Here is a 16,494-nt window from a genome sequence, read left to right as displayed (position 1 = left end):
ATCTGCATCCTATTGAATTCTCAAGGTGAGGGGACGGCCGAGAAGGACCTAGTGGCTCGTATAAGCCGTCCAGACCCTTTTCACTCCAAGTCACAGCCCAACGAGCGTGTGAGGAGGCGGGTGATAGCCTCTTCCTCTCATCTCCCAGGAATCAACCCAACCCCATTAGTATATTGGCGGCCCCTTTCACACTGTTGGCTTAGCTCTTTGGCCCTGGGCCCCCGGAGTCCCGTGGCGTAAGGTGGGGTAGTCAGGAGCAGGTCACTGCGGGGTCGTGACACCTCGGTGTGCAATAGGGTGACGGAGAGAGTGCCCAGAAGAGTGTCGCTGAGAGAGAGGGCGAGCCTTGAAGAAAAGCTGGGAAGCATTTTGTATTTTGTAATTTGTCCCCCATCACATTTGCTTGGAGTCATTTAGGGCATCTTTGCCTTGAAGTTTGGGGCCACAGTGTGTGTGGGTGTGTGCCTTGAAGTTGGGGGCCACAGTATGTGTGTGTGAGAGAGGGAGAGAAAGAGACCATGTGAGTGTGGGGTCAAAATTAAACTATTGCTCCTCGACAAAAAAATCTCAAGAGTACCGTGATACATGCAGAACCTATTGACAAATCCATTAGCTTCAGTACCCAGCATGACACTAATGATGATATTTCTCCCTCAGTTCAACAGAGGTCTCACATATACACATAAAAAACAAACACACAGTATGGATCCCTCGCCACTAGTTGCGAACATATATCATTTTCATGATGTATTTGCACGCCCCACTAAACTCCTCTTACAATTACTCTCAGGCTCCAGCTTAATGGATGGTGAAAAAAGGCAACTGCCAAAAACTGTCATGATGTAGTTAAAAAAAATGGTTTCATAACACTGATCAATGAGCCACATACCTCTACTTTTCTGGTCCATTTTGTATCTTTGGCACAATATGAAGATTCACTTGGATAGCAGAGGCTAATGTTGGGGGCTCATTTAACCTTTCAAGCCCATGTTGAATTCTATGAGTTATGCGCTAACGACATAATAACTGCTAAGAATTGGGTGGACTGGTGAAAGAAGTTTCAGGGAGCAAAATGACGTAAGTAATTTGTTGTCAGCTCTTGAAGTTTTTCTGCATCGAAATGACCCCCTAATTGTTTGTTGGATTGCTGTAATTACCAATTTACAGTGCTGGTTGTTGGTAATGTGGCACAAAATTGCTGCAAGACTTGGAGAACCTGGTCAGAATGGTTGACTCAATCCATACTGTCAGCTTTCAGTTTTGAAGACTGGAAAGTGTCAAAAAAGCTATACAACTGTACATACACAACCATATATTTGAAAGAAGTGTCTGGGTCTAAATGTGTAACCATTTTGTAACTTCGACAACAAACTAAAAACACCTCCAAAAAGAGGCTTCCATGAGATTATACCGGTGTCGACACCATGCCACAGCCCTCCAACCTCATGACCTAGTCAGTCCACCTCAGGCGGTAAACACTTTGATTTGAAGTCATTACCTTCAAGTCAGTGGGCGAGAAGTATTTAGTGAGTGTTTAAAGGTCAAAAACTGTTAACAGAATGGATCAACCCATCTAATTGCTATTAAACTGTGGGGTGGGCGAGTATACTTCTTCAGGTAGAGGTGGGCTTTGAGAATGTAGTCCCATTTCACTCCCAGAGGTCAGCTGTATGGTTAGGATTGGAATAACATGGCGCCGGAGAACAAGGCTGACATTTTACGTATTCCTAACCAATTGTGTTTTTTCTTTTTTCTTTGCGTAACTTGTTTTTAAAATTTATTTTGTGCATAATGTTGCTGCTACTGTCTCTTATGACCGAAAATAACTTCTGGACATCAGAACTACGATTACTCACCACGGACTGTCAGAATCCTTTTTTTCCTTTAACGTGTCTGACGGAATGATATACTGCTTTCCCGGGAACAGGCCCGTCGTCCCCGTCATTTGCGTGAAGAGAAGGCGGAGAAAGAGGGGCCAGAGGGCGGGCTGTCTTCTGAGAATTTGTAGGCGATCAAATAAACCCCCACTTCCATCCATTCTGCCAGCAAACGTGCAATCTTTGGAAAATTAAATCGATGACCTACGTGGAAGATTAACCTGTTACTCCTACCCCCTACTTTTTCGAACATTCTGTTAAAAATCGCGCAACATTTCAGCGCCCTGCTACTCATGCCAGGAATATAGTTTTAGGATTAGTATGTGTGGATAGAAAACACTCAGGCGTTTATAAAACTGGTTAAATCACGGCTGTGACTATAACAGAACGTGAGTTTCATCGAAAAGTGCAGGAAAATCTGATCACTGAAAATGGAAAAATATATCCATGCGCCACTTCAACCCATTGATAAAGGTGAACCACATTTAATGGGGCCGAGGTTGCAATACCTACAGCTTCCACACGATGTCTAGAGTCTTGTCATTTGCCTACTATTTGTTTCTTGGTCAAACAGACGCAAGGCAGCGCCTTTCTTCCGGTCTCTGACCGGATATTTTGGTTGAGATTTACCCGGACATTATTTCCAGACGTACAGCTATAGAATATACATCGCCTCGTGATCAATTTGATCGCTTATTAACGTTTACTAATACCTAAAGTTGCATTACAAAAGTATTTCGAAGTGTTTTGTGAAAGTTTATCGTCGACTTTTTTTATTTAAAAAAATGACGTTACGTTATAAAACGCTATTTTTTTCCTTGATCACACAGTCTTCATAGATCGATATCTAGGCTATATATGGACCGATTTAATAAAAAAAAGACCCAATAGTGTTGTTTATGGGACATCTAGGAGTGCCAACAAAGAAGATGGTCAAAGTTAATGAATGTTTTATATTTTATTTATGCGTTTTGTGTAGCGCCGACTATGCTAATTATTTTGTTTACGTCCCCTGCGGGTCTTTTGGGGTGTTACATGCTATCAGATAATAGCTTCTCATGCTTTCGCCGAAAAGCATTTTAAAAATCTGACTTGTTGCCTGGATTCACAACGAGTGTAGCTTTAATTCACTACCCTGCATGTGTATTTTAATGAACGTTTGAGTTTTAACTAGTACTATTAGCATTTAGCGTAGCGCATTTGCATTTCCAGATGTCTAGATGGGACGCCTGCGTGTCAGGTAGGAGCAAGAGGTTAAACTACCAATGGGACATTAAAAACTGTAATATCTTATGCTTCACGGAGTCGTGGCTGAACGACGACATTATCAACATACAGCTGGCCTGTTATACGCTGTATTGGCAGGATAGAACAGCGGTGTCTGGTAAGAGAAGGGGCGGCGGACTATGCATTTTTGTAAATAACAGCTGGTGCACGATATCTAAGGAAGTCTCGAGGTTTTGCTCGCCTGAGGTAGAGTATGTCATGATAAGCTATATACAACATCTATCTACCTAGAGCGTTTTCATCTGTATTTTTCGTAGCTGTCTACATACCCCCACAGACTGATGTTGCCACTAAGACTGCACTGAATGAGCTGTATTCCGCCATAAGCAAACAGGAAAACACTCACCCAGAGGCGGCGCTCCTAGTAGCCAGGGACTTTAATTCAGGGAAACTTAAATCCGTCTTACCAAATTTCTATCAGCATGTTAAATGTGCAACCGGAGGGAAAAAACTCTGGCCACCTTTACTCCACACACAGAGACGCATACAAAGCTCTCCCTCGCCCTCCATTTGGCAAATCTGACCGCAATTCTATCCTCCTGATTACTGCTCACAAGCAAAAATTAAGCAGGAAGCACCAGTGAATCGATCAATAAAAAAGTGGTCAGATGAAGCAGATGCTAAGCTACAGGACTGTTGCTAGCACAGACTGGAATATGTTCTGGGAGTACAGCACATCAGTTATTGGCTTCATCAAGTGCATCGATGACGTCGTCCCCACAGTGACCGTATGTACATACCCCAACCAGAAGCCATGGATTACAGGCAACATCCGCACTGAGCTAAATGTTGGAGCTGCTGCTTTCGAGGAGTGGGACTCTAACCTGGAAGCTTATAAGAAATCCCGCTATGCCCTCCGACGAACCATCAAACAGGCAACGTGTCAATACAGGACTAAGATCGAATCATACTATACTGGCTCTGACACTCATCGGATGTGGCAGGGCTTGCAAGCCATTACAGACTAAAAAGGGAAGCACAGCCGAGAGCTGCACAGCCGAGAGCTGCCCAGTGACACAAGCCTACCAGACGAGCTAAACTACTACTATGCTCGCTTCGAGGCAAATAACACTGAAACATGCATGAGAGCACCAGCTGTCCTGGAAGACTGTGTGCTCCCGCACTCTGCAGCCGATGTAAGTAAGACCTTTAAACAGGTCAACATTCACAAGGCCGCAGGGCCAGACGGATTACCAGGACGTGTACTGCAAGCATGCGCTGACCAACTGGCAAGTGTCTTCGTTGACATTTTCAAAATTTTCCCTGTCCGAGTCTGTAATGCCAACATGTTTTAAAGTAGATCACCATAGTCCTTGTGCCCAAGAACTAATGTAACCTGCTTAAATGACTACCGACCCGTAGCACTCAAGTGCTTTGAAAGGCTGGTCATGGCTCACATCAACACCATTATCCCAGAAACCCTAGACCCACTCCAATTTGCATACCGCCCTAACAGATCACAAATAATGCAATCTCTATTGCACTCCACACTGCCCTTTCCCACCTGGACAAAATTAACACATATGTGAAAATGTTATTCATTGACTACAGCTCAGCGTTGGTAGGTAACAACACATCCGTCACGCTGATCCTCAACACAGGGGCCCCTCAGGGGTGCGTGCTCAGTCCCCTCTTGTTCTCTCTGTTCACTCATGACTGCATGGTCAGGCACGACACCAACACCATCATTAAGTTTGCAGATGACACAACAGTGGTAGGCCAGGACAACAACCTCTACCTCAACATGACCAAGACAAAGGAGATGATTGTGGACTACAGGAAAAAGAGGACCAGGCATGCCCCCATTCTCATCGACAGGGCTGTAGTGGAGCAGGTTGAAAGCTTCAAGTGTCCTTGGTGTCCACATCGCCAACAAACTAACATGGTCCAAGCAAGCCAAGACAGTCGTGAAGAGGGCACAACAAAACCTATTCCCTCTCAGGAGACTGAAAAGATTTGACATGGGTCCTCAGATCCTCAAAAGGTTCTACAGCTGCACCATCGAGAGCATCCTAACTGGTTGCATCACTGCCTGGTATGGAAACTGCTCCACCTCTGACCGCAAGGCACTACAGAGGGTAGTGCGTATGGCCCAGTACATCACTGGGACCAAGCTTCCTGTCATCCAGGACCTCTATACCAGGCGGTGTCAGAGGAAGGCCCTAAACATTTTCAAAGACTCCAGCTACCTTAGTCATAGACTGTTTTCTCTGCTACCACACGGCAAGCGGTACTGGAGCGCCAACTCCAAGAGGCTTCTAAACAGCTTCTACCCCCAACTCATAAGACTCCTGAACATCTAATCAAATGGCCACCCAGAATATTTGCATTGCCCCCCGCTTTTACTCCGCTGCTACTCTCTGTTGTTATCATTTCTGCAGTCACTTTAATAACTCTACCTACATGTACATATTACCTCAACTAGCCGGTGCCCCCGCACATTTACTCTGTACCGGTACCCCCCTGTATATAGTCTCGTTATTTTACTGCTGGTCTTTAATTACTTGTTACTTTTACTTCTTATTCATATTTTCTTTTAAACTGCATTGTTGGTTAGGGGCTCGTAAGTAATTCAGCACATTTGACTAATACAGTTTTATTTGATTTGATACAATGCCCCTTCTGATGGACCGCCAGTAAGCCATGTAGCTTCTTAGCAATAGCAGCAACCGCAGTAGGTAGGAGGAGTCCCCTCAGCGCAGGAGGGTGCCCCTGCAGCTAGCCTCAACCTGCAACTCCACTCAGCCTAATGGTTGAGCCCAATCCATTCCCCTGTCTAGCACCTCTTTAGAGCCTCCTCGCCCCTTTGTTCTGACAATACACAAACGGCCATTCAAATGGGGGACTCTGTAATCAGTGAAATACTAGCCTCTGGGCTTTGTAGAGAGGAAAAAAGAGAGAAGAAGAGAGAGAGAACGAGAAGGAGAGAGGGGGGGGAATCCATCCATGACCAATCAGCTCTAACTACCTGTCTGGGCTTTTAGCTGCAGATGTTATTTGCAGAAGGAAAAAAATGTGCTTTTCCAGATGTAGATTTGAAGATTAAAAAAGCGAGCAGACTGATACCTCCACCCACTGTAAAACACGGAATTAGTCAACACCCTTCGAGTTTCTGTTGTTGCTTGAGTGTCTTCATTTTTGAGGAGGGGAAACACTATGTTATAGACCACATTTTTGCTGTGAAATCTGCAACAACGGATTTCCTTTATGATAACTCACTAAACACTAGTTATTAACATCATGATATTAAATGCGAGGAGTGTCTAGAATCATGCACAACGGTGTTGCAGAAAATGACCAATTCTCTTTGCTCAAATAGGCTGAGTTGAATAACACCTGGGTGTTTTGCATTGTCAGTTATAAATCAATCCACCACCGCACACACCCCTTGAATAAAATGGTACATCTTCTTTGCAAGAAGACCTGTATATTCTCCAACCTTAGCAGAATGTGCAGGGGCGGACGTTAAGTGGGGCCAAACAGCAACTGATCCTTCCACTAGATGAGTTGTCTGGGAACATTGTTTTATGAGTGTTCAGTGTTCAATACTACACGTGCGCTACAATTTATTCATGTTCTGTGCAAAAATCGCATTTGAAGCCAGGTGTGTGTCTTCCGTGCAAAAGAAATAGATATTAAATCAGTTCTAATGAAGTGCATGTTGACAATTAAGCTCATGGACGAGTGTAAACTGTGTGTCTACAACAATATACAATATGTTGTTTAACATGCAAAACAATACATAATACTATGAATATGTAGCAATTTAGATCAAATGTTTTTCCCAAAATAGATATCAGAAGAATACTTTTAAAAGCACTATATTATACATAAATTATCAGCCCAACACGTTCATGTTATTCTGCTAACTTGAAATATGATATGGTGTAAAGTAACTAAGTAAAAATACTTTGAAGTACTACTTATTTTTTGTGGGGGTAGTAAAAATACTATTTATATTTTTGACAACTTTTACTTTTATTCCACTATATTTCTAAAGAAAATATGTACTTTTTACTCCCACATATTTTCCCTGACTCACAAAAGTACTTTTTACATTTTGAATGCTTAGCAGGACAGGAAAACGGTCCAATTCACGTACTTACTGTATCAAGAGAACATCCCTGGTAATATTTACTGCCTCTGATCTGGCAAAGGCACCAAACACTAATGCTTTGTGTGTAAATTATGTTGGATTGTGCCCCTGGCTAGCCATAAAATAAAATAAAAAATTGTGCCGTCTGATTTGCTTAATATAACGAATTTGAAAGGATTTCAAGTATATTTAGACATTAATTCAAGTAGTATTTTCCTGGTTGAATTTCACTTTCACATTTCCTATTAAGGTATCTTTACTTTTACTCAAGTATGACAATTGTGTACTTTTTCCACCACTGTAAACTACATAGGTTATGTGTTGACAGACATATGTACGTTAGACAACATATGCAGAACTGATCACATTGGCACAGAGTGAGGCAGCAAATCATAGCGCTTGTCACACACCATTTAGCTGTAAAATGGGTTCAACTCATCTTGATAAGAGCTTCCAGAGCAGATACGCTTTAGCTGAAAAAAAAGCTTACCATCATTCTTTGAATACTGAAGGTTCCCCCATTACGGTTAAGTGAGAGTACTAAATACCCTCACACCTCGGGGGCTACACTCATCACAGATACAATCATATTCTTGGAAGTGTTTGGGGACTGACAAATTGCTTTATTCAACTCCACTGTTGTGAGTGAGACATGTTAGCCAAATGTCTGCTTAAATAACCTACAGCCCGAGGCTTGTGCTGGGGTTGGACTCAAATGGAGGGAAGCAACAGGGGACCTTTATGAGGAAAACGAGGGCTCTCAATTGGAAGTATTTTGGACTTAGCATATATCACCTTTGCAGTGACACTCTAAATAACCACATGACGAGAGCGGTTACAATAAAGTGTCCTCAAATGGGCTGTTGTAGGGTACTTCTGAACACTCACAACATGATTATTATGGGTTCAATAATAGCTTTTGTTGTCCAACTCAAACAATTTGCATGAATTCACAGGCACAAAATGACCAATCGAAGGGTCACTCATTCAAGGGCCAAAGTCTACAGAGGCAGACATGGTGGGTTATGTGTCACTACTTATGGTGAATCGCAACACTAATTGATTGTTTAAAAGCCCAATGCATCTGTTTTTATATCAATATCAAAGCATTTCTAGGTAACAATTAAGTACCTTACTGTAAATAAAAATAGGCAAAAATAGCTTTTTAGCGAAAAACTATTTCAAATTCCTTGCTTGAGAAATTGATCTTTGCAAAGAATTATAATTGAAAACAATCACAGTTAAGTACTTAATTGTTACCCAGAAAATGATTTGATATTGAGATGAAAATGGCTGCACTGTACCTTTATGTCACACCCTGATCTGTTTCACTTGGCTCGTTATTGTCTCCAACCCCTCCAGGTGTCGCTTGTTTTCCCCAGTGTATTTATCCCGGTGTTTTCTGTCTCTCTGTGCCAGTTTGTCCTGTATGTTTTCAAGTCTACCAGTGTGTTCCCCCCCCCCCCCTTGCTCCTGTTGTCTATTTCTCTTTGCTAGTTCTCCCGGTTTTGACCCTTGCCTGTTTTCTGGACTCTGTGCCCGCTGCCCTGTACCTCTGCCTTCCTCTGGATTACCGACCTCTGCCTGCCTTGACCTGTTTTCTGCTTGTCCCTGTTGGAACATTAAATATTGTTACTTCGACAGTCTACATCTGGGTCTTACTTTGATTCCTGATACTTTAACCAATTTACCACATGGTGATGTCACCATTGAAAGCTGAAACTCCCGCCCATGCAAACCTGCTGATTAGAAGGTCCTGTGTATCTTGTATTTTCAACCAGCAATTATTAGGAAATAACACTGAGCTAATGTTTTTCACACAGTTTAAATTTCATCAGCAGTTATACAATATATAAAACACAGGAAAAACAGAATATTGACTGCACTGGGCCTTTAATACAGGGGTGGCCAAGTCTCCTCTTGTAACCCTGCTGGGTGTGCAGGCTTTTGTTCCAGCCCTACTCTAACACACCTGATTCAGGACTTTTATGAGCAGAATGAGGTGTGTTAGAGCAGCAGGGTTGGAGCAAAAGCTGATGAAAGACAGTGCATGTTAAAGGTTAACGTGTCCATCACACACATGCACTTCTATCCAAGCTCCAAAGAGGTGAAACACAAACTTGCAACACAGACACTACTGAACAAGTCCACAACAAATCCACATCACTATCTTGCTAAAGGGAGACATCTCCCAACTACTGTTACTGCCTCTGCTCTGTTGGTTAGAAAAAAGCCTGGGTTTGTGGGCAGAGGAATGCAGCTCACATCTTTGCCATAGCCAGCCGTGGAGGTAATGCTCCCGCGTGTTGGCGCTTGTCGAGCAAAGCACACCTCCCCTCTTATTAATAACCGCGGCCTATTGCTGTACCCAACACTGTATTTTACTGGTCCGGGACACTTATGGGAATAGATGATGAACCCCCTCACATCCTCTATCCCACCCTCCTCCTCCAGACGATCTCTTCCTAATGTGTGTTTTGGGAAGTTGTTCTAGCAAAGTCCCCCATCCTTGGATAACCCCTACTCCCCAAAACCTCCTTGCAATGTAATTGGCCTAGAAGTAACCGTCTAAAAGAAGAGCTGAAAAATAAACGCTGCCTGCTTTCTGCCTATAAAGATGTACATATGTGTGGAAGTAAGAAGTATATCCAAGGAATTGTTGTCAAGAGACAGTAGACTGTCAAAGTGGTTCCTGTGAAAATAAATCCCTTACAATGACGGCTTCCTTTCTGTCTAATATAAACATACCAGCATGATCACTTTTCCCCCCCGAGGCCAACTCATTGTTCCAGTTCCATTTTGAAAGCTCTCCATGAATGCTTAAAATGTTCCCTCTTTTTTTCTTCTTGTTCATTTAATTGGCTGTATCTAGGTGGTGTCAGCCTGTCACTTACTGGCATATAGATCAGTGTTTCCTCAAAAGAAAGGTCACAACATTTGAAAGGGGGTGGGAGGGAGGGAGGTAGACCCCACACTCAGCCCATTGATATGCCCCTAACGTGAGGAAAGATCTATGGTCAACAACATCTACACCTTGGCTGTATGCCTTACGCCAGAGCTATAAGACTCTTATGCACCCCTAACGCTACACTAATGTTGTTGCAGCACTGGACATGATAGCTGAGGTGACGTTGTCAGAGCGTTGTGATTATAGTTATGTCCAATTCGATATCAGCTGTGAGAGGCTGAAGGTTACTGCTAGAATGTCTCTGAGAGCGAGTCAGCCTGAGTAGAATATGCAGCCATTACGAATTGGTAAGGACTGAAATGTAAGCTATGTCGGTCGGTCCGGGTACAGTTGTCTGCTAAGTACGGAAATAACAATACTTCTAAAAGAGATCTCAGGGGGGGGGGGGGATTTGACACGGTCAAGACACCAGTCGACCTCAGCTATTCATAGGGCCCTCGGCTGTCGTACATGTCTCTGTAGTCAGCCAGAGGTGGCTGCAGCACGCCTCTCTGTAGTTTGCCAGAGGTGAGGTCAATTTGATTCCATTTCTATTACAGTTTAACGAGGTGTAACCATTTGTACTAACACACAATTAAACTCATCTAATGATTAAAAAAAGCCCTTGACTGACTGAAGGAGGATTAGTACAAGGCTGGAACTGGGTTGTAGGTCCAAAGGATCAAGATGTAAAAACATTGGTAAAACAATGAGATCTGAGATCAGTCTAAGGACAGGTGGCTGAGGTCCACTCAGGACTGTACAATTTTGCAGAATCTACATATCCTCTGTATCCATACTCTACCGCAACCAGTCCATCCAGTAGTGTTGGAGAACACACTGACCAACAGCACAAATAACATATCTCAGATGTGAACAGTGATGTTCAGTGCTGTTCAGATGCCCATGATAACCCTTCATAGGTTGTCACGAATGTGGCCAGTAATGTCACGCTCCACAACGTGCAGGGAGAGAGTGAGCGTAAAGGGCGACATTTCCCTATGCGTTGTCAAGTCTCACTGGCATGGGCCGATAAACCTCGGACCTGACGCACGTCTCCTAGCCTTCCGCTCAATCTTTTCCTCCCATCGTCTATCTCCCGTACCTCCAGGCTGCATTTAAGTCAAACCCTGGCCTGGAATTCAAGTCAAGCACAGCAGGGGGCTTTCCACGTGCCTGCCAGTCGTCTCCAAGGACCATAAAGTGATGTCTCATCGTGCTGCTTACATCCTCTAGCGTGTCTCACTTCCTACGAGCTACAGGGCAAACTCACTGACTTGGGGGAACGATTCTCATAGCTCACGGGTGGAAGGTCTGAGCTATATCACAGTTGGGGGACAATCAATTCATACTTAGGTGAAGCATGCTTTGAAGTAAGCCATGGACATTACTGCCACCAAGTGGTGACTGGTCCTAAGTGATTAATTGGAATCATAATTCATAACTAATGTGCGTCATATATATGGATGGTAAGAACGGGTAAGATCATGTCTCAGGTCAGGTGAGCGCACTTTTTGAGTTTGTTCTCTAATCTAGATAAGTGGCCCATAAATGTCATATTTCTGTGTAAACAATGCCATTTTTAAATCATCTTCTGATGAGGCAACGGCAATGTAACCTTGTCCCTGCAGAGCCAGACTTCTCCTTTTGAAAGGACTGTGCTTCCCGCTGTTGCCAGAGTTGGTGTGATCCCAGCATTATACATTACCCATGGCTAAAAGGGTCATATATTCTATGTAATGTGAAGTAGTCAAACATGAAGCATGATGTATTAGCTTTACTTGAATGATGCAATGTAGTGTGCATTCAGTTATGCAACTTACAGCAATTAGAAAGCAATCCACCCTTCAATTAGGATCCATCATAATGTCACCTAACATAAGTCATTAAACTACTAGACTACAGCATTTATTTAGTGAAAGGAACCAGTGTAAGAGCCAGGTGTTGACGGCTATCTGATTACACTACTAAAAGTGAAGCTGTTTTACAAATGCCTCAGGGCTAGGTTTCGTTTATTCTGATAAAAGGGGGAAAGAACAGACAAAAAAATGGATGGATATGTTGATCTCAACAAGCCATAAATAAACAACCACTCACTATGAACCGTCATGCGTCATACGTATCAAGAATATTTGAAATATCAGATGAAATTACAAGTAGTCTTTTGAACTTGCCCAATGCCTGCCTTCCTTCCTCCAGTCGACATTCCCGCCATGCAACTGTAAAACGGGTGTACAAAACATGAAGAACACCTGCTCTTTCCATGACAGAGACTGACCATGTGCCAAGAACTGCAACGCTGCTGGGTTTTTCACTCAATAGTTTCCCGTGTGTATCACAAATTGTCCCCCTGCCAAAGGACATCCAGCCAACTTCACACAAATGTGGGAAGCATTGGAGTCAACATAGGCCAGCATCCCAGTGGAACGCTTTCGACACCTTGTTGAGTCCATGCCCCGACAAATTGAGGCTGTTCTATTAGGAAGGTGTTCTTAATGTTTTGTACAATAACATAACATTTGTACAATAACATAAAATTGATCAGAAATATAGTGTAGACATTGTTAATGTTGTAAATGACTATTGTAGCTGGAAACGGCTGATTTTTTATGGAATATCTACACAGGCGTACAGAGGCCCATTATCAGCAACCATCACTCCTGTGTTCCAATGGCACTTGTGTTAGCTAATCCAGGTTTATCATTTTAAAAGGCTAATTGATCATTAGAAAACCCTTTTGCTATTATGTTAGCACAGTTGAAAACTGTTGAGCAGGGTAGCCCAGTGGTTAGAGCGTTGGACTAGTAACTGGAAGGTTGCAAGTTCAAACCCCTGAGCTGACAAGGTACAAATCTGTTGTTCTGCCCTGAACAGGCAGTTAACCCACTGTTCCTAGGCCATCATTGAAAATAAGAATTTGTTCTTAACTGACTTGCCTAGTTAAATAAAGGTAAAATATATTTTTTTAAGAACTGGCCTTCTTTGGGCTAGTTGAGTATCAGCATTTGTGGGTTTGATTACAGGCTCAAAATGGACAGAAAAAAATAACTTTCTTCCGAAATTCATCAGTCTATTCTTGTCCTGAGAAATTAAGGATATTCCATGCGAGAAATTGCCAAGAAACTGAAGATCTCATACAACACGGTGTACTACTCCCTTCACAGAACAGTGCAAACTGGGCTTAACCAGAATAGAAAGAGGAGTGGGAGGCCCCGTTGCACAACGGAGCAAGAGGACAAGTACATTAGAGTGTCTAGTTTGAGAAACAGGCACCTCACAAGTCCTCAACTGGCAGCTTCATTAAAAAGTACCCGCAAAACACCAGTCTCAACGTCAACAGTGAAGAGGCGACTCCGGGATGCTGGCCTTCTAGGCAGAGTTCCTCTGTCCAGTGTCTATGTTCTTTTGCCAATCTTAATCTTTTCCTTTTATTGGCCAGTCTGAGATATGGCTTTTTCTTTGCAACTCTGCCTAGAAGGCCAGCATCCCGGAGTCGCCCCTTCACTGTTGACGTTGAGACTGGTATTTTGCGGGTACTATTTAATGAAGCTGCCAGTGAGGTGTCTGTTTCTCAAACTAGACACTCTAATGTACTGGTCCTCTTGCTAACACAACGTGCCATTAGAACACAGGATTGATGGTTTCTGATAATGGGCCTCTGTACGCCTATGTAGATATTCCATATAAAATCTGCCGTTTCCAGCTACAATAGTCATTTACAACATTAACAATGTCTACACTGTATTTCTGATCAATTTGATGTTATTTTAATGGACTTTTTTTTTTTTTTTCAAAAACAAGGACATTTCTAAGTGATCCCAAGTGAACCCCTAAGTGAACGGTAGTGTGTGTCCTTGTTTTTGGAAGAACAACTATTTTCTTGTCCATTAAAATAACATAAAATGGATCAGAAATACAGTGTAGACATTGTTAATGTTGTAAATGACTATTGTAGCCGGAAACGGCAGATTTTGTATGGAATATCTACATAGGCGTATAGAGGCAGTTGAAGTTGGGAAGTTTACATACACTTAGGTTGGAGTCATTAAAACTTGTTTTTCAACCACTCCACAAATTTCTTGTTAACAAACTATAGTTTTAGCATGTCGGTTAGGTCATCTACTTTGTGCATGACACAAGTCATTTTTCCAACAATTGTTTACAGATTATTTCACTTATAATTCACAATTCCAGTGGGTCAGAAGTTTACATACACTAAGTTGGCTGTGCTTTTAGACAGCTTGGAAAATTCCAGAAAATGATGTCATGGCTTTAGAAGCTTCTGACAGGCTAATTGACATCATTTGAGTCAATTGGAGGTGTACCTGTGGATGTATTTCAAGGCCTACCTTCAAACTCAGTGCCTCTTTGGTTGACATCATGGGAAAATCAAAAGAAATCAGCCAAGACCTAAGAAAAAAAATTGTAGACCTCCACAAGTCTGGTTCATCCTTGGCAATTTCCAAACGCCTGAATGTACTACGTTCATCTGTACAAACAATAATACGCAAGTATAAACACCATGGGACCACACAGCCATCATTCCGTTCAGGAAGGAGACGCGTTCTGTCTCCTAGAGATGAACGTACTTTGGTGCGAAAAGTATAAATCAATCCCAGAACAACAGCAAAGTACCATGCGAAGATCCTGGAGGAAACTGGCACAAAAGTATCAATATCCACAGTAAAACGAGTCCTATTCTGACATAACCTGAAAGGCTGCTCAGCAAGGAAGAAGCCACTGCTCCAAAACTGCCATAAAAAAGCCAGACTACGGTTTGAAACTGCACATGGGAACAAAGATCATACTTTTTGAAGAAATGTCCTCTGGTCTGATGAAACAAAAATAGAACTGTTTGGCCATAATGACCATCGTTAGGTTTGGAGGGAAAAGGGGGAGGCTTGCAAGCCGAAGAACACCATTCCAACCATGAAGCAAATCGGTGGCAGCATCATGTTGTGGGGGTGCTTTGCTGCAAGAGGGACTGGTGCACTACACAAAATAGATGGCATCATGAGGACGGAAAGTTATGTGGATATATTGAAGCAACACCTCAAGACATCAGTTAAAGCTTGGTCGCAAATGGGTCTTCCAAATGGACAATGACCCCAAGCATACTTCCAAAGTTGTGGCAAAATGGCTTAAGGACAACAAAATCAAGGTACTGGAGTGGCCACCACAAAGCCCTGACCTCAATCCTACAGAAAATGTGTGGGCAGAACTGAAAAAGTGTGTGCAAGCAAGGAGGCCTTACAAACCTGACTCAGTAACACCAGCTCTGTCAGGAGGAATAGGCCAAAATTCCCCCAATTTATTGTGGGAAGCTTGTGAGGCTACCTGAAATGTTTGACCCAAGTTAAACAATTTAAAGGCAATGCTACCAAATACTAATTGAGTGTATGTAAACTTCTGCCCCACTGGGAATGTGATGAAAGAAATAAAAGCTGAAATTAATCATTCTCTCTACTATTATTCTGACATTTCACATTCTTAAAATAAAGTGGTGATCCTAACTGACCTAAGACAGGGAATTTCTAATTGGATTAAATGTCAGGAATTGTGAAAAACGGAGTTTAAATGTATTTGGCTAAGGTGTATGTAAACTTCCGACTTCAACTGTATATCTTAGCCAATTGGAGCTCTTGCCTGCTACATCCATGCTCTGAATGGCACACATACACAATCCATGTCTCAATTGTCTCAAAGCTTAAAAATCCTTCTTTAACTGTAATGTAAGCTTCAATTGGCTAAGACCCTAAATTGTGGTCAATGGAGTGTGGTTCATTGATAGTTTAGCTCAATGAGTGATGCAATCTCTTCAATAAACATTTGCCATTCTCCTCCATAATGTGTTACAGTATACAAAAGTGTAAAGAAAACAAAACTCAATGCAAAATTAGAGAGCAATGTTAAAACAAACATTAGAAACAAAGATACCAGAGGAGTTTGAGGAGTTTGTTTCGATAACCGATCTACAGTATTTTGAAGCTGCCATAACTGTGCATTAAATTGTACGGACTATTTACAAATAACAATGTCATCATTTTTTAAATTTTATTTAATTTTACCAGGCAAGTCAGTTAAGAACAAATTCTTATTTTCAATGACAGCCTAGGAACAGTGGGTTAACTGCCTGTTCAGGGGCAGAACGACAGATTTGTCAGCTGGGGGATTCGAACTTGCAACCTTTCGGTTACTAGTCCAACACTCGGCTACCCTGCCGCCCTCGTTAAAGGTACATGATAAAAACACATCATTTCCCAATTCCCAACCTAGGCTTTCATCGA

This window comes from Oncorhynchus nerka, linkage group LG5 (assembly GCF_034236695.1).
Source record: "Oncorhynchus nerka isolate Pitt River linkage group LG5, Oner_Uvic_2.0, whole genome shotgun sequence".
Classification (NCBI taxonomy): Eukaryota; Metazoa; Chordata; class Actinopteri; order Salmoniformes; family Salmonidae; genus Oncorhynchus; species Oncorhynchus nerka.
Note: the sequence above shows the minus strand (reverse complement) of the source record.